This window comes from Anoplolepis gracilipes, chromosome 14 (assembly GCF_047496725.1).
Source record: "Anoplolepis gracilipes chromosome 14, ASM4749672v1, whole genome shotgun sequence".
NCBI lineage: Eukaryota > Metazoa > Arthropoda > Insecta > Hymenoptera > Formicidae > Anoplolepis > Anoplolepis gracilipes.
Window position 1 is genome coordinate 2152109 of NC_132983.1, and position 26519 is coordinate 2178627.

General features: G+C 37.5%; 1 long non-coding RNA gene across 1 annotated transcript; it reads right to left on the minus strand.

The window, feature by feature from the left end:
* Nucleotides 1–836: 836 nt before the first annotated feature.
* Nucleotides 837–15172, minus strand: LOC140672988 (uncharacterized). Its single transcript, XR_012047980.1, has 2 exons — nucleotides 10984–15172; nucleotides 837–989 (listed from the first exon to the last, which is right to left on the minus strand). It is a non-coding gene; the product is annotated as an uncharacterized lncRNA (long non-coding RNA).
* Nucleotides 15173–26519: the final 11347 nt, after the last annotated feature.

Below are 26519 nucleotides of genomic sequence, written 5' to 3' on the forward strand. Positions count from 1 at the left end.
TTGCGGAGAAGGACTCATGAATTGTTAAGAGTGTCGACACGATAATCATCTGCTGATAATCATCCATGGTCTATCTATGAATTAACTATGTTTTATCTTCGCTGGATTTATTTCGATTAGTAGCAATCATGGTCGTGTACCCGTGAAATACGTCGAGTTAGACGTGTTAAAAATTAATTGGAAAATGACGGTAGGGGTCTCTATACAAGTCTGATATTTGATACCGCGCGAGATTAATCGGGAATCGATACCGAAGCGCGGTGAACTCGTTGCTTAAACCGCTCACGATTAATTGGAAATTCGCTCGTAAATTCAACATTATATTTAATTAATCATAGACGACGGTCGATGCGTTCGGCGAAAGTTTTTACGACAAAGTGGTTTGTTAATTATTAATTATCGGTATGTTATATTAAGCTATTGCACTTTCGTCGTTTCACATAAATATTTTACGCATTTCAATCTTCATTTGAGGCAATATAAAAAGTTTATGTATTATTTTACAGAAAAAACAGCAAACTTACTGGCAACGTTTTTCTCCGCTTCTGTCCGTGTGCGCGTGGTAGTTGTGGTCCTTGTGGTGATCTCTGTGGCAGAAAAATGACAGACATGACAGTTGGCTCTCGCTTCACAGCTGGTCGATTTTCGCGGCAAATACTTACTATTCTGAATTTCGGTCGTGGTATTCTCCTGTAGACTACTCTTGTAGATCCTCCTCTTTGGCGAACCGATATTTTCCCTGATATAAAAAAAGTAGAGAAAAAAAAAAAATTCCGATTAGAATTCAACTTTGGTGATTTCGTAAAGAGTCTAATGTCTTAAAGAAGAACGACTCACTGATTGAGACCGAGCTTTAACTGTTCCCCAGAGTTACGTAGCAGAGCGTGAGCCTCGCTGTTGGTTAGATCTCGAGTGCTCCTTCCATTTATGTTACTAATCAGATCACCCTCTCTCACCCCTTGTTGAGCTGCCTTGCTTCCCGGATTTACCTGTAACAAATAAAATTAATGGTCAGAAATATTTCGCAATTTTTTTTTTTCGATAAGATAATTAAATCTACGAGATTAGATTTTTAGATTTTTTTAAACGTAAATTAATGCTAAGTCGATAACGCCATTCGGTTACTCGTAAACATCGAGCGAATTATCAGAACGAGAAAACGATTGAGAGCCACTGCATTCCCTCGATGCGCCTGCAGACAGGCAACTTCCCAGGCGTCGACACGCGACGTTGTCTGAAAGCGGCAGCGCAGGCGAAGCGACGACAAATTACGATGGAATCGAAATACGATGAATGATTTAGAATCGATAGTTTATCGATTAGTAAATGCCGTGGAGTATTTAATAAATATATGATATTTATAAATAATTTTTTTACGATTACATGGCTTTTCAAAACTAATAGTCTAATTATATTTCATTGTTTTTTTTATTCAAGTATTTATTAAAAATGAGAAAAATCCCTTTAATTATTAAAGTATTAAATGGATAACAACATGATTAATGCTATAACTAATTGTATCTGTTGGAAAATGATAATATAAAAGAGAATCACGTCTCTCTATGGAAAAATGTTTTCGCGCACTTATTGCAAAATTGAACGAACGATTCACGTACGAGATAAATAAATCTAAGGATAAATCCGGGGAAAATTAACTTTTCTTTTTTTTTCCACGGTGTTTTTCCGAACGTCGAGTTGAGATTTAAGTCGCAGACGTTTAAGATTCTCACCGTGTCGTCGCGCTTCCGTTGGCCGGATGGTACTCGGAACTTCAACATCCCGACGAGCTCCCCCGCTCAATAGTTGACAGAACGTTACCGCAAAACGTGAAAGTACCGGGCGAAGGAGGTTTGTCTCGATCTCGTTTTCCTTTGTCACCGAAAAAAAAAAATCTTTTGTCGTCCAACTTTAAACGTTGAACCTTTTTTACGCAGTAAAACGAAACAAAAATAACGCGCGTGTATACAGTGTTGTTTATTACTTCGTAAACAGATATATATATATATATATATATATATATATGTGTGTGTGTGTCTTTTTATTTTTATATAGTTTTGGAAGTACACTTTTATCTATTCGTTCAACATTCTATTTTTTTTTATAGCTGTTTCTTTTTTTAAATTCGCTTTAAATGATGACATGTTGTTCGCGCGTGAAATTCCAATAAATAAAAATGCAAGAGTGTCGATTTTGTGCGAAATGTGAGACCACCTATCAAGGAATGAAAACTTGGTCGCGAACCGAAGACGCGACCAGGATGACCATAGGTGGAAGGAGCGACGGTGCACAACTCGGAGAAGAAACGAATACTGAAGTCTCCTATCCTGGACGAGATGCATCCACCGATGCATGTTAGCCGCCGTCACACCGGCGCCAGACTTTTCGGCTACAGCGGAACAACAGAAAAGCTTTTCCGGCTGACCTTCCTCACGATGTTGTTTGGATTTCGAAAGGAATCCAAGGAAGGAGGGATGAAGAGCGGGTGTAACGAATGAAATATACGGCGACCCGATTTTCGTGCGAGAGATTCGATTTTATTTACGCAACGTAAAACTGGCTTTCGGCCAAATCGCATTGTTTCGTGCATTACTCGATTAAAAATGCATGCATTTATTGTGGCTATATGTGTGTATCTCGCATTTCAGTGATGCGTGAAAATTGTTCGACATGAGCAATGACAAGGATAACGTTTGCTTGACGTGTTAATAAAATAAAAAATTAATGAGAGATAAATTGTTGACAATGAGTCTCAACAATTATTTATAATATGTATATCGGAGACAAACAATTAGTTAAGGTGAGGCAGAAAGCTAAATTATCGACTGGTGAGCGAGCCAAGCAGCCACGAAAACACGCTCAAAGTGAAACAGGCGCGGACGAGCGTTCAACTATCAGACGAAACTCCACGCTTTACGCTTCGCGCATAAAATCTTTCAAACTTTTAACTATGCGCGACACGACTTTCCAAGTACATTGACAAAACTTGGAACGCTCTACTTCATTACCAGCCAATGCAAGCTATTTTCGCGGCTAAAGAGCTTTCCAAGCTATTCGCGACAACATCTTAGCATTTTGCGTTCTAGGTTTTAAATTAATAAATTCTGTTCGTAATTAAATAAAATTTAACAAACAGTACTATTATATTAAGCCATTTAGAATTAATTCACACTTTAAATCAAATCATATTATACATTAAAAATACTCTTTGATTTTGATATTTAATTAATACATCTAATTTTATACCTTTCAATAAATATAATATATTATTTTCGAAACATCAAGTCTATTTTATGTCAAGTCTCGTCCGATTTTAATGACCCTTTAATCATCGTGCGGCTAGCTAAGGAAAACCACAAAAGCGATTGGTGAAAGCGACGAAGGAAATTGCTTTCCGACAACGCGAGGTAATAACATCTGGGCGAAAATGCGAGGAAAAACCAGACAAGATGATGTAAGACTCCGGTCAAGGATCATCGTGACCAATCTCGCGCAGTATTAGTCGGATAATAAGCGAACCTGCCCGCGGGTACTTGCAGATTTGTTAAAACGTTCGCATAATTTGTTCCACGAGCGCGCGAATCATTCCGGATGCGCCGATTTTGAGATCAGCAACGAATTTGAATCGAAGAAAATGAGAGAGAAATATCAATCTTGAAAGATCTCGAGTCTTCTGACGTAATCAGGAAATCTATACTCAAATCTTGTAAAAAAGAAATCCTTAAAAATTCCCTGAGCTTGAAAATATTTTTCAAAATTTTAGATAAAGAAACTATTTTCAAGATTTTTCGTTGATGTAATTATTTAAAATAAATTTTTCAATTGTTCGTTTTCTAATTCTTTTCACTTATGCAAAGGAAATATATAAAGCCAATTAAGTTTCAAGTGTTAGATTTGCAAATGTACTGAAAAAACTGAGCAGCTTCCATTGAGATAAAAATGTTTAACTTTCATTATATTTTCATTTTTTATCATTAAAAATTAAATTAAAGAATATATACTGCATGTTCAATATTTTTTTAAGACATTAAATATATAAACAGAGATAGATATATATTTATAATTTACATAAGTATAAGAGCAAAAATATAAAAAAAAGATTTTTTTTTTTTAAATTCCATGAATCCAATAAAATTCCATGAGAATTTCCCTGATTTCTCCAGGCACAAAAAAATTCTCTGAGAATTCCAGGTTTTCCACGTTTATTTTTCCACAAAGTAGACACTCTTTCAAGTCTACTGACGTTTAATTCTTGCACTTTTCACACCTTTCGTAGAACTTTGAAGAAAAATAATAAGAACGAGTTATTCCCTTTGAGAGTTCTTCGATCAATTTAAAACCGATTTTTCTACGTCAACAACTATTCTCGCCATAATTCTTATCGTTACTCGAAAATCTCGCGCAAGTGTTTCGTATTTGATTATATACAATACAACATTGTATCGGCGCTTCCGAGGCGATTTATATCTCACGCGCGGCAATCATGCGACGCGACAGACCGAAAAATTGAATATTCTCGAGTGCGTACGATACACGAGCATCGTGAAATCGATCCCGTATTTTTCCCAATCCGTTATGCCATCCTTGCACAGTTATGAGAACAAATCGATCTAACGGTGACAAAAACCAGAGAAGAATTTCCGTCCTCCAAAGTTATTCCATTAGAGTTTATTTTTTTAATTATACATTTTTTAAATATTCTCTTGCTTATTTTTCTCTTATTTAAAACTAATATAATTTAATATATAATTGATCAAAATGTATTTCAATATCGCAAACTTATCTGCTTGCAGAGAAAAATTATTTTTAAGAAAGAAATAATTTTCTCTCGGCTTCGCCTCTCTTGTAGCTGTCTATCGAGCGAAGAAAGGCAATGACGACTTCGTGCCAGCTTTAATTGACAGAGCCAATTCGCGCCCATTATGTGATTATCGCGCAATAAGGCGGCGCGTTACGTACAAAAGACATCGTCGAAACCGAGAAATTACCGTTCGTCGAGGATCGTTAGCGGTCTCTCCATTCCGAGAAGAATAAACAACACTTCGCTACCGAATAAGACGTGAAATTTCACGCGTAGCACGTGAAACGATCGATTACAAAGAACGAGTGCGCATAATACATTCGGCGACGAGTACAAAAAATTATATTAGCAAAAGAAAAAAAAAAAAAAAAAAAAAAAAAAAGAACTTGCCAAAATACAAGTTACAAAGTTATCTCGAGAAAAAAAAGGTCGAAATGGAAATGGAATTGTAAAATAAACTATCTTGTCTGGTTGCATTTGTCACAAAATTAATAAAATTTTTTAAACACGCACTGCGAGAAAAATTTCAATTCTCCCAACATTTTCAGATGCAAATACACACCTCGTCTGTTATACGCAATTACCGAATAAAGTTAATTTAGCTTGAGAGTCGAGTAAATATTTTATGAACAATTTAACGGGGAACTCGCGGGGACTTTACTGGAACTTTAGACACGTCAATCGTCTTTACGCGGAAAAGAGAGGAGATGGAAAGCCTGCCTAAGAACAGCATATGCATAAGAAACGCGTAACAAGTCGAAGGGATTTCCAGGTAGTCGACACTTTCGAGCTACGTGAGCGGAATGCGCGACGTTTTAGGTGCCTCGCTTTAAGGAGCGTACGTCAGAGCTTTCAATATTTCGTTTGAAAATCTACCTCCGCGGAGACTTTATATCGCGAAGTGAATTGCGACCACTCGAGACAGACACTAGATTATAATTTAGCTGTTGATCGCAGCCGCGCCGCCCCGGCGATAAATCTGTAGACACCCACCATGATACGCACATGACGTGCACGCACCAAAGATAACAGTAAAAGTTATAAATGATATTTTATATAATAAAAAAATATATACAATTAAATAATAAATTGAGTAAAATATTTACGTACACTTTTATTTACATTTAATTTAATTCTGGTCGCAACCGAGCGTTTAATTTTCTTAAAAACACGTTAAATTCTAAAAAAAAAAAAAAAAAAATAATGAAATTTTACTCTAATTATATAAAAACGTTGCAAGCACGCGACTTTTATTTAATTCATAATCGAGTTTTCGCGCTTTCACGAATACCTCCTCGTGCAAATTTTTTCCTCTTTTCCCTGGCCCGTTCGTTAAAAGTCATATTACATTAATTGTACGAGATGAATCTTTTAACGAAGAGAGACTCGTGCGATTAATTATTGTAATCCTAGAATGAAATGTCGCACCCAGGAAAGTTACAGAGAGGAAACTTCACACGCGAATGTGAAAATTATAAGTTATTACTTTATAATCGATTATTTGTGTCACCGGAAACGCGCATTTCTCCACACAAGTTTCACCCACATTGTTAGTTCACAATGAGAGTCGCGCATGGTGCGGCATTAATTATAATTCAATCGAAGGTACACTACGTCTAAACGACGACGACGACGACGACAAAGTTCCAGCCATTAGTCCAGGACGCGGTGGAACCGAGGATGAAGGAAGTGAGGGATTCGTGAGGGATTCAAAGGAGACAGGAAGAAAGGACGAGCGTTCGAGTCCTGCGAAATGCATTATGCATTTGGCTAGTTCCTCCCCTCGCCGAGGATGGTTGAAGGCTTAATTAAAAGGTAGACTAGAGAGAAAAGCAATTAAACTCACTGCGCTTGGACAGGAAAAACAGATCGCGATATAAACGTCAGCATCGTTGTTGACTGGCATTCTCTCTTGTCCGTTTGACGATCTCTTTCTCTTAGATTTTCCTTTTCAAATGCTAATTAACGCAAAATGACGAATTCGCAGATCTTTACTCTTTTACCTCAATGTGTTAAGTCATTTTTATTTAGATAACACTTTTCTAATTTTAAGTTCTTTACGTTATATTTAAAAAAATCAAATTAAATTGATATTTAATTTCCTAAATCTATTTAAATATAATAAAAATAACTAATTAACGTTATAAATACTCTTTTCCAGAAAAATCCATGTGATTTCGTATATCGATCGACAAGGCTCGCTTCAAACAAAGCTCGTTTGTCCTATCGAGATGTGTATTTTTAAGTCCGAGTCGCGATCGCCATGCATGATCTATTATAGTAACACTGACATCCAGTATAAATATCCATATAAATCTAGTTTGGATAGTCACGTTTCACGGATATTTATGCAATATCCGATATTCCAGCCGCGAAATCTATTCCATGTTCGTCGTCGATACCTATCACATGAATATTCGCTGGCCGCTTAAAAAATTCAATAAAGAGTCTTATAAAAATAATCAAAAAAAAAAAGAAAAACTATAAATGTATATACGCCAAAAGCTTTACATCTCAAGTATCAAGTTATTTTTCAAAGGAATTTTTATGTCGGTGCATGTACGTAATTAATGCAATAGTAATAGCTTCGCGAAAATATAAAATTAAAACGCAAATTATTCACTTATCTTGTTTAAAGAACAAAGAAGAATTAAAAAAAAGTTAAATACAGTTAACTTGTTATTTAACGTGCTTTCTAATTAACTTTTAATTAACTTTGCGTAAAAAAGACTTGCCATTAATTTCCTCCTTCCAAATCACATATTTCAAACTTGTTGGAACCGTTTTCCGTTCTATTTTTACACAATTATCTTCCTCTGTAGAAAAATTCGCAGAAATATCAGGAATATATTCCTGAGAGAGAGAGAGAGAGAGAGAGAGTATCTTACCCCACATATATTATTTCTATTCGCGCTGTCATTCACATAATCGCGTGCCCGATTCAAACGAACGACACGACGGATTCTAACTCGCCTGCGAATTATAGATCGTTAACGAGTTTACGAGAGCACTCGTAGAAGTTACAGAACTCTCGAGCGTTTTCCCGAGATGAATAAAAACCGCGAAGAGAAACTCAAGGGGCGTCGACGCCCCTCTTGAATTATCGGTGTCACACAAACCAGATGCCCGATTATTTTTTGTGCGACAGCTCGGCAACGGATATTACCCCCGCTGCACGTTCCGTCATCGAGAGATCGGGCGGTGCCGTAATTGACAGGTTGGAAGAATATAAAGATGATATACATATGTATCATCCGAGGACGAAACTGAGATACTGATACCATTCACCATGGAAAATATATATTCTTGTATATACGGTGAAGGTAGAATAGAATAATCATTTTTCATTGAAAACCGATATTTTTCAATCTTTTCGTCGGGCTACGTCGCCTTTATACGAATCACCCTTTGATCGAATCCCGCGTTAAAACCCGCGTTGAGTACCTGGCGCATATTCAAGAAATCAACGACGCCATGTGACTGGCATCGTACGACCCTCGATTATTTATATCGAGGAGAGAGAAAGAGCTCTCGTTTAAAGAGAGAGAAAGAGCTTTCAATATCGCCGGTAAATCTTCTCAACGAGCGCAAGGTGAAGGTAAAAATTTTACGAGAAAAATAAAACTTTACATTTTTCAATAGGCACCATAAAATGTTTTCGTCTATTTCATACGTATATGGAAAATATTTAGGAAATTGCAGAAAAAAATTCATTAAAACAATATAAAATAAATAATGAAGTCAATAATATTATACAATGTAATAATATAATATAAAATAATATAAAATAATATAAATCTTCATTTAAATAATATAAATATATAATATATAAATATAATAATAAATAAATATAAATAAAATAATATAAATATAAATATAATTTTAATTATCTGCGAACGTAATAAAATGCACAAACGAGATCATGCCTTTATTTCTGATACACATAAATTAAAATGCATCACCAGACCAATGACTTCTCCGTAAACCGTAATAACGCCGGATTATTTACGATGAAATATTCGTATCGATAACCCGCTCTCTACGTTTGGTCGCCACTAATAGCCACGGATTATGTCGTAGGCTGGGTTAAGTCCCTAATTAATTTCTACACCCAATTTTCCGATCCGCTACTATGATTTATCGCACGTTGTGGCTTACGTCGCCTTCAATCGCTTTCATTCCCGGACAAACGCTGCCTTAATCGCGAATATTTTAATACGACAATAAATGTACGAGCCAAACCTACTACTACTACTACTACTACTATTACTCTCGGATATGATTTTCAAAACTCGTTTCGAAACGTTATTCACATGTCAGAGCTCGTTAGCGCGAAAGCGAAAACAGGCTGGTGATGTAATTGGTTTAAAAATACACAATGGCCAAGCAACACATGTATGACGTTTTCGTTTCGTATAATGATACCGATAAAAGTATACATCGAGCGATTTTCTTGACGTTCGTTTCTTGATATCGTCATTCGATGACCTTCGATCGATGAGCTTGCACGAAGCTTTCCGAATTGAAAATAGCCACACGCTCTTCTGACCGACGCGTCTCAAGTTTCTCATACATCCCCCCCTCCATTATCCAAATTCGCTTTGCGATGCTAAAGTGGGTGAATATGCATAAAATGCGTATAAATATTTATACAGAATGCAACGCAAGAAATTTGCTTTTCGAGTGTTAATCGTTTATTTTCAATTTCACATACGAGCGTATAATATATCATCGTAATTTACGATCAATCAGACAGCAGATCAGTTCTAACGCCGAGTCAAACTGATCCTATCGATGTCACCTGCAAGTCGACCGATAATAACCCTGCACACAGTAGTGACCCCGTACTCTCGACTTGCGATCGATTGCGGTGCCGTTTTTAGCAGACGCGAATTCACCGCATTCTACAAAGCGAAAATAGTCCATCCTTTCGGCGAAGCGCTTCGCCGAAAATATTTCCTTCGGCAATAAAACAAAAAAATTATCGAGCGAAGAAAAAAGAGAACTAACGAGAAGATAAAAATGGAATGAAAATGTGGTTGAAATAGCAAGAGCTGCAATATTATTTCGCGGTCGATATTCGAGCGAACACGTTCACTCATTTCTATCCGCTGTCCAAAAATGTTTGCTTAACATTTCTCATTACAATTAGTAACAATATGTGAAATGTACGTACAGTGTTAATCAATAATAATAAAATTATGTAAATTTCATGACTTATCAAATTAAATAAATTTATTATCATATGATAATAAATTTTATAACTTATTAAATTTTAATCTAAAATAAGATTTAATCTAAAATTTAATCTAAAATAAGATTTAATAAAATTTGATAAGCTATAAAGTTTATTTAATATATTCAAAATGTGAATATTAAAAGAAAAAAACATCATCAAGAATTTCCGGTTAATTTAATGAATGCCTACACATATATATATATATATATATATATATATATATATAGGTGTGTTCTTTCCGGCTATACTTTGTACATTCGTTTTCGTTCTTTCCTCTACTCCTCTCTAGATGTAAGTACATACTTGTTCCATTCTAAGTACAGGAAGCGTACGGCGGAAAAGTATGGTGTGGATATTAATGGAACTGTGTGTATCTGAGAGAGAGAGAGAGAGAGAGAGAAAAGAGAGGACGATATTTCCCTTCGCGCTTAAAAGCTTTCGTTCGCTTCATTTGCCGATAATGCGTGTTCAAAAATGGAGAACGTCATCAATGGAAAGGCTAAATCGCGATAAAAAAAATATCCACGTTTGATCGTAGTAAAATTGATCCGGAATATTTCGCAATCGTACAATCGCTTCAAATGAGAATATATTCTCGCCATTACAACACGAGTATTATCCACAAATTGCACCTCAATATTGCAAATCTTTATCGACAACACCACACGACAATTTTCAACAGACTGCAACAATTCGTTTATAAAAAGAGATTAATGTCTCGATGGTTCTAGTTGAAAAAGATCGACGCTTTACATTCGCCATAGATAGTGTCATTAAAATTGAGTCACTCTACAAATATCTACTCTCATTCTATCATACATTTTAATATCTTCAATTTTATATCTCTGCTCCCTTCTCTCTCTCTCTCTCTCTCGCGTTCCTTTTCTCACTAAAAAAAAGATTGCAAATCCAGTCTTTGCGCACTTAGCCGTCGTCCACCACTCACCGTGTATTTTTTTTTCCTGAACGTTTTACGATCTCCATCGATTATTTTCCGACGGGCTTTTCCCGGTTTTTCCGTCACCAATGTTCGTCCAAACCCGCTTTTCACAGCCTCGCGATGCCCGTCACAATTGCCACGCACGACTATGTAGTTTCTCGTTTCGTGCGAATTCGCCGGATAAAAAGTCGCAATGAGATGTGTATTCGGCGCGACCGATGGCGTCGAAGTCCGGTCGGTTCACTGAGTGAGAGAGAGAGAAAGAGACTGGCCTAGGACAATATTAGAACCGGGTTCTCGACGCGCGATTGCTCGCTCGTCGGACCGCACCTCGTCCGTCTATATCTCGCGAGCCTCTCGTCTTGATCTTGGTCCACGCTCCTCCCCCTCCTCTCCCCTCCCCTCCCGACTCGACCAAGTTCCTATCTTCTCACCCCAGTTGAATCCCGCGCGAACCGTAAATCATTGAAATTACATTACGTGTATTCGGATTAATATCAATACACAATTTTATCTATCAAGAGAGATATCAATGAATATAAATCTTATTTTAGATCAGATTACTAAAATTTAATAAGTTATAAAATTTATTTAATATGGTAATAAATTAATAAATTTATTTAATTCGATAAGTTATGAAATTTACTTAATTTTATTATTATTGATTCACACTGTATGTATATTTCACATATTGTTACTAATTATAATATCTGCCGCGATATTTTTTTTTCGATAGAAAATATCGAGTTTAAAATCAAATTCGATATTAAATTTTACCAGAAGACGACGTCACATAACTTTTAATCTAAAAAAGTTTCAACTGTCATACACGAAGATTTGATTTTTCTCAGACGTTCTGTTAATCGATTAATCGTCAGATATACATGTCAGAAATGATTGCATCGAAAGAAACGTCTATTTTTTTTTTTTTTTTTTTGTTTCAGCGACGTACAATACAATCGCGGTGCCTTATATATTATATAAAACCTCCTTACATTTCCGTTACACGTCGCACGTGCGCGCCTGCGTTTTGATTTCGCGCGTGTGACACTTCTCGCATTAATTATCGCGTGCGTAGACGTACAATTTACGATTGCGTATCGCATGATCGTATTCGACATTCGATCGTGCGCACTGGCATTATAATCGCACTTGGACGCGACCTCGGTCGAGATCGTTACGCGATCGCGATCCAGGTAACAGGGCACGACTCTTCGTCGCAGGTATGTTGACAATGCTCACGTAAGACGCCTCCGTCCATCCCACACGAGCGTGTGTAACGTGCGTGATAAGGCGCACCGTGTTAGATTTAGGGTCAACCATACGGGATACATACGTGATTAGGCGAGTCCACCTGACGTTATATTCGACGCGTGGGCGCGCCTTCGGATCAACGTATATACATGTAACTCTGGTTGGCCGTAACCTTTATAAAATTGTCGACGACGAATAACAAGTGTTTAAGCTAATGTCGAACAGGTTTTTAAACCGTGTCGGTATTTTATTAACGGCTTAATTTTTTGGGGGGGGATATTTATATAGAGAAATAAAAGTTATATTCTCTCTCTGAATATTTTCATTTCGCAATTTAAGTGAAAAAAGATAATGTATGATAAAAAAGAAATGATAATATTATTCTAGAATTATATAAATTTAGCATACATATAGAACATATATACTATTTGTTATGGATACTATGCTTATACTTATATACGTTAAACGCACACAATTAGTGAAACATAATTTAAATACAGCAAGAAGAGTAACAGTCGCCTTGTAAGTCACGTATGTTTTCGGCTCCAAGTTGCAGATCTGGAATTAATTAGCCACAATTGCTGCTCTTGTTATGACGTTTAATCGTAAACGAAGAAGCCCCGGTTACAAGCCGAGCTCTTCTTGCGCATCCCTCGTGTCTTGTTAATCTAGTCCATTTATAAAGAAGATCACTTGAGTTATCTGCGACGTCAGCCACAGTATGCATGCACGCAAAAAGGAGTTTGCAGTGGCAGAACTCTGCCTGCGGGATAATAAATAAAGAAGAAATGTCTGGGCAATGTGTCAAGATATGTAAAAAATGGATAAAATATTTCTATACAACATTGTCAGCCAACAAATATGTATAATCGCAGTTTCTAAAGTTCTAAAATTTTTTCGCCAAAGAATGTCGGCCCTTTGACAGATCCTGCAATTTGAGAACCCCTGGTATAGCGGGTAACAACTCGGACTCCACAACCTGGGTGGTCAGAGTTCAAATACCGTCCGTCATCTCGGAGTTTTCTGATATACACACGCCATAGTTCGCGGTGACTCAAAACACGCTTTAATCACTACGGTTCCTCTGTGAAATATTTTCAAATTCTCATGCGAAATAATAGATTAAAAATTATACACAAAGTAATGAAATTAGAGTCCGAAATTGGCGTTGAATCTCTTTTACGAACGATGCTTCCTTCCCAACGGAATCATCAAGAAAAAGATTATTCATCATCGGTTATCTTTGGAACATCTATGCAATGACATTTCCTCCTCCCAATCCCTCAAATCGCGCTATGTATTCTAACGGATACGGCATAATGCGTGCGTACACGCATAATGCAATTAGAGGCTCCCGGATGAAGCCGGAGAGAACAAGACCGCAATCAACAGCTACGTGACTTTCGCAATTGCCGCCGATACCGTCCGTCTCGCGCATCTCTTTTGCTTCTTGATGGATCCCGCGGGGGTTGCGAAAGGGGAGGGAAGGGAATCCGGGAATAATGGCGGTTGTTGGAGCGAGTAAGGATCAATTCGTCCGCGGGTAATAATGTCGGGCAAACACGCGACGCGAAGGTTCGCGTCCAAGGACCCGCTGCACCTCCATATTGACGTATCGAGCGGCAAACTGTGTTAAGAGACGACTTTCATAACTGCGAGCTATTTATAAAAGCATCGGCCGAGAGAGCACATTTTTATTAACAATACGACTCGGGTTCAGCGAACACCGAGCGAGAACACCGGCCATGTTTTTCTCCTTTGAAATTCCATCAGATTTTTAGATCAAGAAAATACCTACAATCTTGACATGTATCTTTTTACTTTTTTCTACATTTTATTTATTCTTTTAAATAATTTATCATTTTCTACATTCGTCTGCAGCTTGAAATGCTCCAACATTGCGTTACATCGTCAATCGCAACGTGACACGCACTGAGAGAGAAGAGAAATACTGACAATGAGAGGAATACATTATGTACAATAAGCGAATGAAGCTTTTATGGACGGCCTTCCCTTCAAAGAATGTGGTCTCGGTCGATATTTTTCCCGAGGTGTGCGCGAAGCAAACGTTGCACGCGCAAATATTTGCGGGTATACATACTCACGATACTCTTATTCTGAGAAGTTAAGAGCATGTGGCTAATATTTCCGGGTGAATCTAAAAAAAATTTCATTACATCCCCGAATGTGTATCTAGCTGTATGTACTCTGATACTTATGAGAGAGAGAGAGAGAGAGAGAGAGAGCATCCTTCCAGTTTCACGTTTCAAGTTTCCGATGCCTGTGTCACGACGGATCGTCATCATCGCGATGCTATACGTACTTTGTCGTTATATACTTCACCGTCTAATTTTCGGCGTGATTCTGCCTATTAATCTCGTAAGACTTTATGTTCATCTTTTTGCGTATGCCAGATGATTACATCCTGCGTGTTCGCAGATAAATACCAGCGTCTGCTTCCCGAATAACGCCGCGAGCTACAGCCCTCGTCGACATTGAGAGAGAAAGAGAGAGAGAGAGAGAAAAAGAGATCTCCGACTCTCTCGCAATTAAAGCCCCGAGCGTCCGCTTAAGTTACGATTGTTACGAAATTAAAGGCGCCTCTCCGCAAGAGAGAGAGAGAGAGAGAACGTAATCCCCGCCGGCTGTGAGAATCCAACTCCGCTCAAACTATCCGCAGTATTCATCATAGACGAGAAGTCTCGCGAGATAAAAAAAAAAAAAAAAAAAAAAAAAAGAAAAATTTGATAAACGGTCGAAAGCGATAGGAAACGACTGTCAAAATTATTTGTAAAAAATCTGTCCCTCTGGGAGATTTATCTACGGACTCGGAGGGTCCGTTTAATCCGCATTACATTTACTTTGCGAGAGTAACAAGCGCTTGATTTACGCCTTCTTTCATCTGACACATAGATCGAACGCATAAGAATTAGATATAGGTACAAACCTTCTTCCGGTACGTGCTTGGCAAGCAAGCCCACTGCGCGTAACTCGTGTGAACCATTGTGATGAGATTTTTCTCGATCGCGATCTCTCGCCCTGCTCCGATTGTACACACGCACTTTTTACGACGACTGCTTGCTCTACAAACGCGCCGCGCACTTTTCTAAATCATCGTCGAGCACAATCGACTTCAATGCCGGATGCAATTTCATCTCATTGTCAGCATTGACACACTGGCAGTAGTTTCGCCCTGTTGTTTTCTCGGCTTCGAGAAGAAATCTGGCTAAAAAATTCAATCCCCCCTTTCTCGGAGGAAACGAGCCTTTTCACCGATATCTCTCGCGTTTTCTCGCTTAAATGTCAATTAAATATATTAGCGCAATTCATCTATCGCGTGTATCTCGTACTTAAAAATTTCCGGACCGCTTCGCGAGCATGACTTCCGCGTTTCTCACAACATGCGCGATGAATTTACCGAGGAAACTACTCTCCAAACTCTCGCCAGGCGTTCACGGTATCCCGTGGCAAACACGTACAGCACAAAGCTTTCCCTGTTTCCGCGCGGAATAAAAAAAGCCGCTATCGAGTCTTGCACCATCGATATGACTCAGACATTCGCGTTTCTGCTCGCCGCGAGCTGGTGTATCAATCCGACACATTCATCGATCATTTAGCAATTTTTTTTTTTTTTTTATCGGAGCACCGTGTCCACGTACAAAGAGCCGCAGTTCGTCATTGACTAACGAAATAACGACGCAGATCCGATAAGGCGTCGGTCTCCGCTCATCCGCGTTATCGAAACGCGCGAAATTAAAAATCCATCAGTTAGATACGATATCCGGATTCTGATAGCAAAGCGCGCGCGATCGCGGTTCGATAATTCGAGGAGCGAAGGAACACGTGCGCCTAGAATGAGCGGCGATCGGGAACGTACGTCTCTCGATCGTACGCGGGCGAGGAATCGCTGCCACTGGCCCAAGAAACGACGGCGACGGCGCGGTTGCCTCGACGCGGCGAAGGCATATGGGACTCCCAGGCCCGTCGTTACGAGGCTCCACCGAGACTCCTAAGGAGGCATCGAGTGCGTACAATACGTCAAACAAGATAGTACATTAAATGATCAAAAGCTTTCATAACGCAATTTTAGCTTGAAATCATTTTCTTAACTACAACCCACCATATTTTTACTTGTAAAATATTTGAGTTAAAAATCTTTTAATATAATAATAAATTATAAGAAGATTATAAGAAAATGATATAATAAAATATATTTATAAAAGATAATAAGAAATAATAAACAAGAAGAAAATAATAAAATAAAAACTAACAATATAAATAAAAAAAAAAAAAAAATAAATAAAAAAGTTAGAAAATTGATTATAACACATAAAGGAGAGAAAATAAATGAAATAATCGTGATTAAATCGAAATCAGATTTTTGACAAGAAAATATTTAATCCTAAAGAACGTAGAGATGAGTGTAAAAGAGAAACGCGATTTTCAGGGCCTCGATGGGGTGGACACGTTCCTGCTCACTAACTCGTTCTACGACGATAAGTATCGAGAGTAGACGACAGGGCTGAGGAGAGGCGTAGTCACACAGCGGGGCCCTGTTATGCGGGCGTAAGCGAGCGCCAGTTCGAAACGGGGCGATGCACATTCTCTTTCTCAGGGAGGGCAACGTCGACAGGGAGAATGCAAGCGCAAACGAGTGAGTGAGTCATTCACTCTCTCCTCTCCCTCCGCCGGAATGACCAATCAACTAGAGAGCGCGAGAGGGGCCCCTCTTGCACCCGCAGAACGCGTGCGCCATCGGGCACACATTCGTCGTCATATGTATGCATGTATGTACAACATCGGGGTCGTACGAGTGGCTCGTCAAAATGCTATTAGCGGCCATTTGCCCCTCGTCCATTCAGGGGGCCCCTCGCGCTACGGAAACGTCGCGACGAGTCACCACGAGAGAGGTAGCTGACCTTCATCGTCATAATTCCTAAGCGGAGTTCTGGAATGACGCCAAAAAAAAAAAACAAAAAAAAAAAAAAAACTCCCCCTTCGTCTTAAACCCAGTGACCTAAATACTCGCTGACGTAACTTGACAATAAGCTCAAGTCCCTTTTGCATTTTAAGCTTTTTGAATTTCCCGAAGGAGCTTTGCTCTTTAAGATTTTTCAACGCTGTAAATGGATAAATATGGTTGCATGAAAAACTAAACGGACGTGTAATCAAAGTGCAATAAATGTTGTTCGCGTTCCTGACATAAAATATATGCATGTACAAAGCGAGGTTCTTCCCCTTCCTCCAACGCTTCAGGAGAAGCGTTTCAAGATCGCCGTAAACGCCGGGTATATATATATCGTATAATTGCCGTCACGGCAATATATTCCCTGACCTTGTCGTTATCACGTTTCATGGCGGTAGAAACAAAGGTGTTATCAGGTGCTCGGAATTGCGCCGTCCATTATTCATTAGACAACGGCGGCGGCTTTAGCATTTATTTACGCGCCAAACGCACGGCGGAGATCGTCGGGGCAAATTTATGGCCGGACATCAAACTTGCGCTGCGCGATCGAATGCACACAGTTATTAAATCCTCGCAACAGCCGAGCGGTGTTTCACCCTTAGGGACGTCTAGGATTTAATACGGTCGATATACCCTCTGACATCACTTGATAAGTAAACATATATATATATATATATAACATCCTCATCTATTTTATTCTCTTAATAATTATCATCAAAATGACACTTCTCAATAATATTTAATCGTGTATAATTCGAGTGATAACGCGATACTCGACTAGCGTTTAGCTAAGAACGAAGAATGCCGATAATATTCCCTATCGCAGAGGAAAGATATCGTCGAGTATCGGGACATCCCTGGGTCCCTGGGGCCGATGCCGCAACCATTGGCGTAGCCAGGTGTCGGGGCGACGACGCCTACTCTTATGCAACCCGGCGTGCAGGGCTGCAAGCGCGCTGCGCGAGTCTGCAGGCGGCGGCGGCGGCGGCGGCGATCGATTACTTTTACGGGCGGAAAGGAGTAAAGCGTGCGGCGACTCCACCTCGTGCTCTTCAAGATCGAGAGAGAGAGAGAGAGAGAGAGAGAGAGAGAGAGAGAAGGGCGATGCGTACTAATGGCACAATGTTGTCGTTGCCATATTCGTAACGCAAAGTACTTGGACCGAATTACAAGTTTCTATTAATGTCATGTCTCCCGCGCGTTAACGTCGGGGTGCGTTACTTATCGCCGTTAACGGTCTTGTTACGAAGCTCGACGGCTTTCATGCCGTCACGTTATTACGCTCGCAGCTTTGAACAATGAATTTAAGCCGCGTCTGTGACTCCCGTGATCTGCTCCCGAAACCGCAGCTAAAAGCTGGTATAAACAATGCAATTTGAAACCGTACATCATTCAAGATTAAATATACGTTGATTTTAATCCGTAGTAAACTGAAGCGAAATGATTCCTGAACCCCCCCCCCCCCCTCGATGGACCTCGCGCAAGATGTTCAATTTCGATAAAGCGAAATGTTAAAATGACAATTTACGTTAAATTAATACGGGCGCGCGCGCGAGCGCGTCTATTAATTTATTTCATTATCGGGCTTTAACATTCTGGCGAAGCGAATATTACTGCCGTTCTGAATATTATCCCCAATTACTGTTGAACGTGCTCGTGCGGCTACGATAAAACACGCCGCATAATTCGGACCAACGTGAAAATGATATTCGCGGATGAGAAATTCGGCCGCGCGTTTATCAAAACGATCGACGTGCGCGCGTTTGAAATTCCTCCAAGAAGCAAACTCGCGTAATCGGAGCATATATCGAGTTGAACGTATAAACCGTATCCGGGGCGAACGGTATCTATTTTTAACGGATGCGTTATATCCGAAGCATCCCAATTTGCATCCGGCAATATAATGATGTCGATTAAACGTGAATCCGAGAAGACTCGTCATTCTATCTGAGAGTTGCAAATGTACCGACGAAACGACTCCGTGAACGAGTACGATGGGAGATAAGTGTGAATTAATGGCCGTTTGCCCCGGGGTCAGAGAGCGAGAACACTAAATTGATACCGACGAGGGATGCAGGCGCAGCTGCTCATTTCTAATGCTCGATAGCAATAAACGTCTATCGTCTATGCACGCCGGAAAAATTGCATTCAACTCCTTAACCCTTCACTTCTCACGCTCCGCCCACAACGTGTATCCTACTTTGAGCGCGTCGAGAGATGTCAAGCCGCGATCATTCAACCGGCTGAATAAACATGATAGCTAAACGAGTTAATATGGCGGTAATAGATATTTTTAATACGAGATAAGACATCGGAGATTCCTCTCTCTCTCTCTCTCTCGCTTCAAACACATCTGTCAGGTCGAGAAACCTATTAAATCAACACTCAATTCTTAATTTGTCTACCGAGAATAGCGTTGATCGGAAAAGTGTAATGAATTGAAAAAAACTATGGTAATGTCTCGTATTTTATCTAAAAAGAACACTGATATGTAACGCTAAAATATATTTATATAATTTTACACAAAAAGATGGTTTTACTTTAATTAACAATTTATTTAATTATTATATTTTAAAATATATTTTTGAAAAAGAAAATCAATATATATATATATATATATATAATTGTCTCTTTTTTAATTCAAATTATATTAATAGTATTATTTTTTAAGTAAAAATTTTAGCTAAGAATTTTAAATAAGAAATGTTACTAAATTTTATATTAATTTTTAGTTTAACAAGACAAATATGGTAACAAAATTTAAAAAATTTCACTAATATAAATCTTATTTTTCGCGTTTATCTTTTATCTTCTAATAAAAAACTATTTATTTGCTACATCAATTCCTATTATATTACAGATTTTATTTTGAATACAGCTAAAGTTAAAAAAAAAAAAAAAAAAAAAAAACATTCTCTTAATTGACGAATATAAAAAATTTTTTATTTATTTTAACACTTTTGATAAAAAAAGATCAGTTTTTGCTAGTTTTTTTTTTTTCAAGAAAAAACTGATTGTCACTACTGGCATGGATTTTATTTAAAAATGTAGGATTTTACCATCTCTGACTGAGAAAAGAATAATTTCCATAATATTTAAATAAAAAAATACCTCTCGTCTCGCACAGATTTAATGTAAGAAGCCGCGTTGCGTGTAATTCGTGTTGGTCTGAAAAGAACGCGCTCCGCCGAGAAGTGCACAAGGAATAATAAGATTCGTTGGATCATTTATTTACTTCCATAATAAAGTCCGTTACCCGAGTCCCGTGGATGAGTGCGGACGTTTAGTTTGACTCGAGTATTACTTTATTACGACGCGAGCAATGACGTATTCGCCTAACCGGTGGTGCAACACCACTATACGTTGCGTGTCTATTTTCGTTGATTAACCACCCCGTCATCGCTCAACATAGCGATAAGCTATATATTTCGCGCGCATAGAGATCGAAAATGCAGCGATTACTTATGCATTCGACACGCTCCAAGGCAAGCCTCGTCGTAAAGTTTTAAAAAAATATGCGAAATTATATGAGAGAAGAGGAAAAATATGCGAATAAATTAATCGTACTTTCTATCAGAAAGTAAATGCAGTCAATCGCGAATATGTGGTAATAAAGTTTCTGATATCTTCCTTTAAGAAAAAAAAACAAAAGATATCTTGTTTAAAGTTATATCAGAATGTCAGTCAAACCTTGTAAAAAATTCCTGTCGAGATATTTTTGTTCAAAATTCCACGTAAAAAGAATATTAAAAAAATTTTTTTGTGCAATTTTTTAAAATAAACTTTTTTATTGTATGCGTTTTTTCCAAAGTTTTTCATTCATATAAGGGGATTACACAAAGCTATTTTTATCATTAAAAATTAAAATAAAAAATATGTACGTCATATTTTTTATTTAAAAAATTTTGTTAAGACATTGAGAATGTTATAAACCTGAATAATTAAATAATCAAAAATATCAATCAAATATATATATATATATATATATATATATATATATATATTTATAATTTACATTTACAGAATAACAGCAAAATTATTAAAGAGATTTTTTTTTAATTCCGAGTCCTAATAAAATTCCATGAAAATTACCTGATTTATTCAGGTACAAAAAACAATTTCCTAAAAATTCTAAATTTTTCCAAGGAGTATTCACCTTATATTAGCAAGGTCATTGCATCTTGTTAAAAAGAAACAATACTCTTCGTCGGGGTCTTAAAATTCCGACCCATGTATATTACATGAACTAATTCGCTCAGTAAACGATCGAAGGTAGACCCGCGTGGAATTCCGTGCGCAAAGTCGATAGCACGTGACTAGTTTCAGTTTAGCAGAAAACGAAATGGGTTTGACAGGCGGGTGGCGGACGAAATATATCCTTGCGCGAACATTAAAATGAAACATCGCCGGCATCGAAACGTGGGAACCGGGGACCTAGGATTATGGAACAGAGGCCACTGTGCCTTAAAGTGGAACATTAGTAATCCTCGTGAAACGTGTCGCTCCCGCTCCCCCCCTCCTCCCCGGACTCATTAACATTTATAGCGCAGATTTAATGGTGGAAATGTGCGTTGTAAATTTTGATCGCGATTCTGCAATCTTACGCCTTTAATTCTCGTTAATACGATAAATTTGTCTCAAACGAAAATTATATAAATTTTTGCACCATTTAATTATTTCATAAGATTATATATTCTCTAGATATACGAGAAATATTTGACATTAAAATCATGAAAGACGATTTGTGAAAGACGAGGTGTGAATATGTTGGACGAGAGTTAGCACTCGGCTCGTAATCGCTAAAAGGGTCACTGTGTTAATCAAGACTACCGCAGGACGGAAGAACAGGACGCAACCTTTAATCCATTTGCGCTCATAAGCATAAACTGCCTGTTATCACTGTGGATGATCGTTCTAACGCGAACAAAAAGCAGTCTGAACAAACGCTCATCACGAATATTTAAATTTTCAAGATTCTTTATCACTGGATTCTCCTATCATCGAAACGAGATCCAATATTTTGCCGCGGGAAAAAATTTTGATTAAATTCATCTCGCGCTCGGTCTCGCCGGTGTTATCTTCTCGCACAATTACTCCAACGGTTACATCTTCCCTTGATGGAGACAGAAGCTCGAGAATAAAGATTTAAAAAAAAAAATTGTCGACGAAAAAAAAACTAGGTGATAGAAAAGCGTCAAAGTATTCCGCGTTCGTGGAGGAAAAAAAAACCAAGACTTTCGACGATGATTTCGTGCGAGACAACCTGGTGATGTCAGGTAAAACGGGAACCGCGTTTGCCTTTCGCGACCGCAAAACGTCGTACGTGCGCACAACTGTGACGCTAATTGTCATCACACGAGACGACGCTCCTCTCACGTTACCGGTTCACACACGATTGCGTCACAAATGCGTGCCAGTTTCTGCAACCTTGAAAACGCGATGTCAATGTTACATGATACCCTTCAATGAATTTTGTTGCTTTTCATTTTGCTTGCATTTGCAGTTTGCTGCCTCTAATGTAATTTAAGACAAGAGAGAGAATGCCTGCTTCTTTTTTCGACTACTCTCAATTTTCCGCCAACAACGATAGACTATACATCCAAGACGGGATACAAAACACATAGTATATGAAACGTTAATACCGAACACGTGCTGCTCACTCGAGAGAGAATAATTTTCTGCACAGACGGCACTGATAACAGCTTAGAGATGGATCGTGTATGAAAGAACGTCGTTGTACTTCTTCGTCAAGCAACACATTAACCTTCGATTAAGCTTCGAATTTAAGCTATGTACACAAGTATCAGTGCGTAGTTGCTCGGTAAGCAACATCAAGATCGCACAGAGTTGTTACAATATATATGTACGTGATAAATTAACTTTTATATCTATACGTTTTGCAAATTTACACAATCATCGCGTATTTATTACTAAACTCTCGAGAAAAAATGGATATAATTATGTATGGCCAAATATAATCTTATATATATATATATTATTATATATATAAGATAAATAATAAAATTAGTATAAAATTATAATTATAATTGAAATAATTATAATACGTATGCATATAATTCATACATGTATATTACATAAGTCAATTTTTTGGTTTATTAAAATTGGCCCAAGTAATAATTTAAAACGCAAAATCGTGCTTACAGTTGAGTTTGACGCAAGATTTAAGCAAATGCTAAATTTTTAAACACCACCGCGTTTGCTCCGACAAGTAAACCTTAAGGTCGCGACGGTAAAGGTTATCACGATCAAAGGAAATTCGAGAGACACGATGATATTTCGCGTTCGCCGAACTGAAAATACGGCACGAATTGCTGCAATTTTAGCGCGACCTTTGACTCGCGTCAACCAGAAAAGAAGAATGTTTTCGCATCCTCGACTCGAAGCGTGTTTTCTGCAATACAAAATGTTATATTCATGTCACGCGCCTAATATGCAATTCAAACCGAGTTCTGTCTCACGGCTTGCGTTGCAACAATTTGCGCGCTTGTAGCATTTATGAATCATTTGCCGCGTCACAACATCACCTACGTTACATAATAAAAGGTCGCATGTCGTGCGATAGCGAGCGAGTTGCACGTGGTAAATATCTTCGAAACTCAGAGATACTAGAATTTTACAATACAGGCAATACGATTTACATCATGTGGAGACATCGACATTTAATTGATCAAAGATAGAAACTGTCTTCAAATATAATTACAACAATCATCTATACGTAGATTGCAAAATGTCTATTTGAATTTTGTAAAAAAAAATATCTGAAAATTCTCTGATCATATCAGTTTACTCATAATCATCCAGATATTTTTGTTTAAAATTCCAGGTAAAGACAATGGCCCGTAATCTGAGCTCACATTTATCGCTAAATGTGCCTCAATGTATTTTTATACATGTGTTTGTATACATTTAGAGGCACACTTAGTGATAAATGCGAGCTCAGAATACGAGCCAATACTTTTAACATTTTTTTTTGGTAGATTTTTCTAAAATAAATTTTTTATCGTACACGTTTCCTATTGCTTTTCATTTATACAAAAGAAAAACACAAAGCTACAAGTTTTAATGTACTAGATTTATAAATCTATTGATAAAACTTAATATTATTCGTTAAAGTAAAAAGTTTTGACTTCCCCCTCCCCTTATAATATTTTCATTTTTTAACTAAAAATTAAAATAAAGAATATGTACTGCATATTCAATTTTCTCAATATTTATAATTTACAGTATAAGAGCAAAATTTTCAAAGAGAGAATTCTCAATTTAAAAATTCCTTGAATCCTAATAATAAGATTCCATGAGAATTGATTTTTCCATAAGAATTTTGATTTTTTGAGGTACAAAAAAAATTCCCTGAGAATTCCAGATTTTCCAGAGAGCCTGCTATTATAACAGTCAGATTATAATGTTATATGTCGGATTTAATTATTAAGAGAATTACAGAGACGTCAAGGGATCGAAACGAATATTACGAAAATACACGCGGCGTATATTTATTAACTATTCCAATTTTAACCGTGCAAAGAAAATTTAGCACAAAGCCTGAGAGGATCTCGCGTGCCAGAATCGATCGCGAAGCAACGCGGAAGGACCGCCGTCGCGTTAATTTGCGTTATCTTCGTAATCCAAGTCGCAAACACGTGGCCGGGTCCGAGTGCCGCCAATAGAATAAAATGGGATTCGTTACGACGTAACACGTGGCGACGGTAGAACGAGGCGGCAAAGTCACGCCAAGGTCCTTGTCGAGTCGGCCTTCGCCGTTGCTCAATGGACCCAACTATCGAATGTCTGAAATCGTAGCTAGCGCTAGTTTCGTAGTCGCGATTATGCGCATCGTCTCTCTCGCGAAATCGAATAAATTATGGATCTCTTAAAATAGAGAGAGAGAGAAAGAGAGAGAGAGAGAGAGAGAGAGAGAGAGAGAGAGAGAGAGAGAGAGAGAGAGAGAGAGAGAGAGAGAGAGAGAGAGTGCAGTTGAAAATATTTTTTATCTTTCAGAAAAAAGTAAATAATTTTCTAAATATGTTGAGCTACATAAAATAATTTTTGCATATTTTTGTCTAAAAGAAATGTTGAAAACATTAGATATCAAAATCTTTAAAACACTGTTGTGTAAAATTTATTTTCCATATTTTTATGTACCTTCTTCTTGAAAATCATTAATCCTCATTTTTTAAATCTGTTAAAAAATGAGTAAATTATGATTTGATCGTTTAAAGAAATTGTAATATTATTAAAAGTACGAACGTCATCAAAGTCGTTAAAAACTTTATTCAAATCGTAATAAAAATGCAGAGACCTTACTCAGCAAGAAGCATCGATCAAAGTGCCAACATGAGATAAAAAAAAAATTATTCTAATTGATCCAGTATTGAGGAAACGGAATGTAAAGATAGGTCCTTTTTTATCCTATGATTTCAATTGCACTCTCCTCTTTAATTCGCGTCAGATAAACAGGAAATTGCAATATGAATTAAAGAGATATAATCAAGAGTTTGAAAATTGCACAATCTATTACGGCCATTAATGAATATGTGATGTATGATAATGATTTTCGTTCTTCGTTTCGTGGAGAAAATTTGTTTCTTTAAAGGAGAATTTCTATGGCAAATTTCTAACTTCTCATAAACTAAACAAGGCACATGAAAGTGGATATAGATTTGCAATGATTACCGAGGAAATTACGGTGGCACGTTCAGTGATAAAAGTATACGGCATGACACGGGCGGATCGATGCAACTTTTTCCACTTACGCGATTATCTCGTTTCACCGCTCGCGATAAACGACAATTCCAAGATGCCCCGCTAAATTGGATGATAACGAAGAAAAACTGTTTTTTCTCAAATAATTTTTTAATCGTACATTTTTAGGCGATAAACTTTACTAGGAATACCCGACGAAATGAATGATACGTTTATGCAATGTAATAATAATAATAATAATAATAGCGAAAATTGCATCGAAATTTAGCTATCCCCGTGCAATATGATGTTTGTTAATAAATAATCATATCAATTTATCTTCATCAAGTATTCAAATTGTGACATAATTATGATAACATTTCCAGTATCACCTCGCTTTGTGTGTGCATTGCGTTGAACATAAATCATGTGATTGAAGCGTTCTATATAACACACATACAGTGCACGCGAATAATTATTATCATTAATAACAATTAATAACAATTAACATTATGCATTAGTATTTCGTTGCGCAATAATGTAATATTTTGACGTTTCAAAAAATATTAAATATAAAATAATATACAATATATATAGTTATATATATATATATATATATATA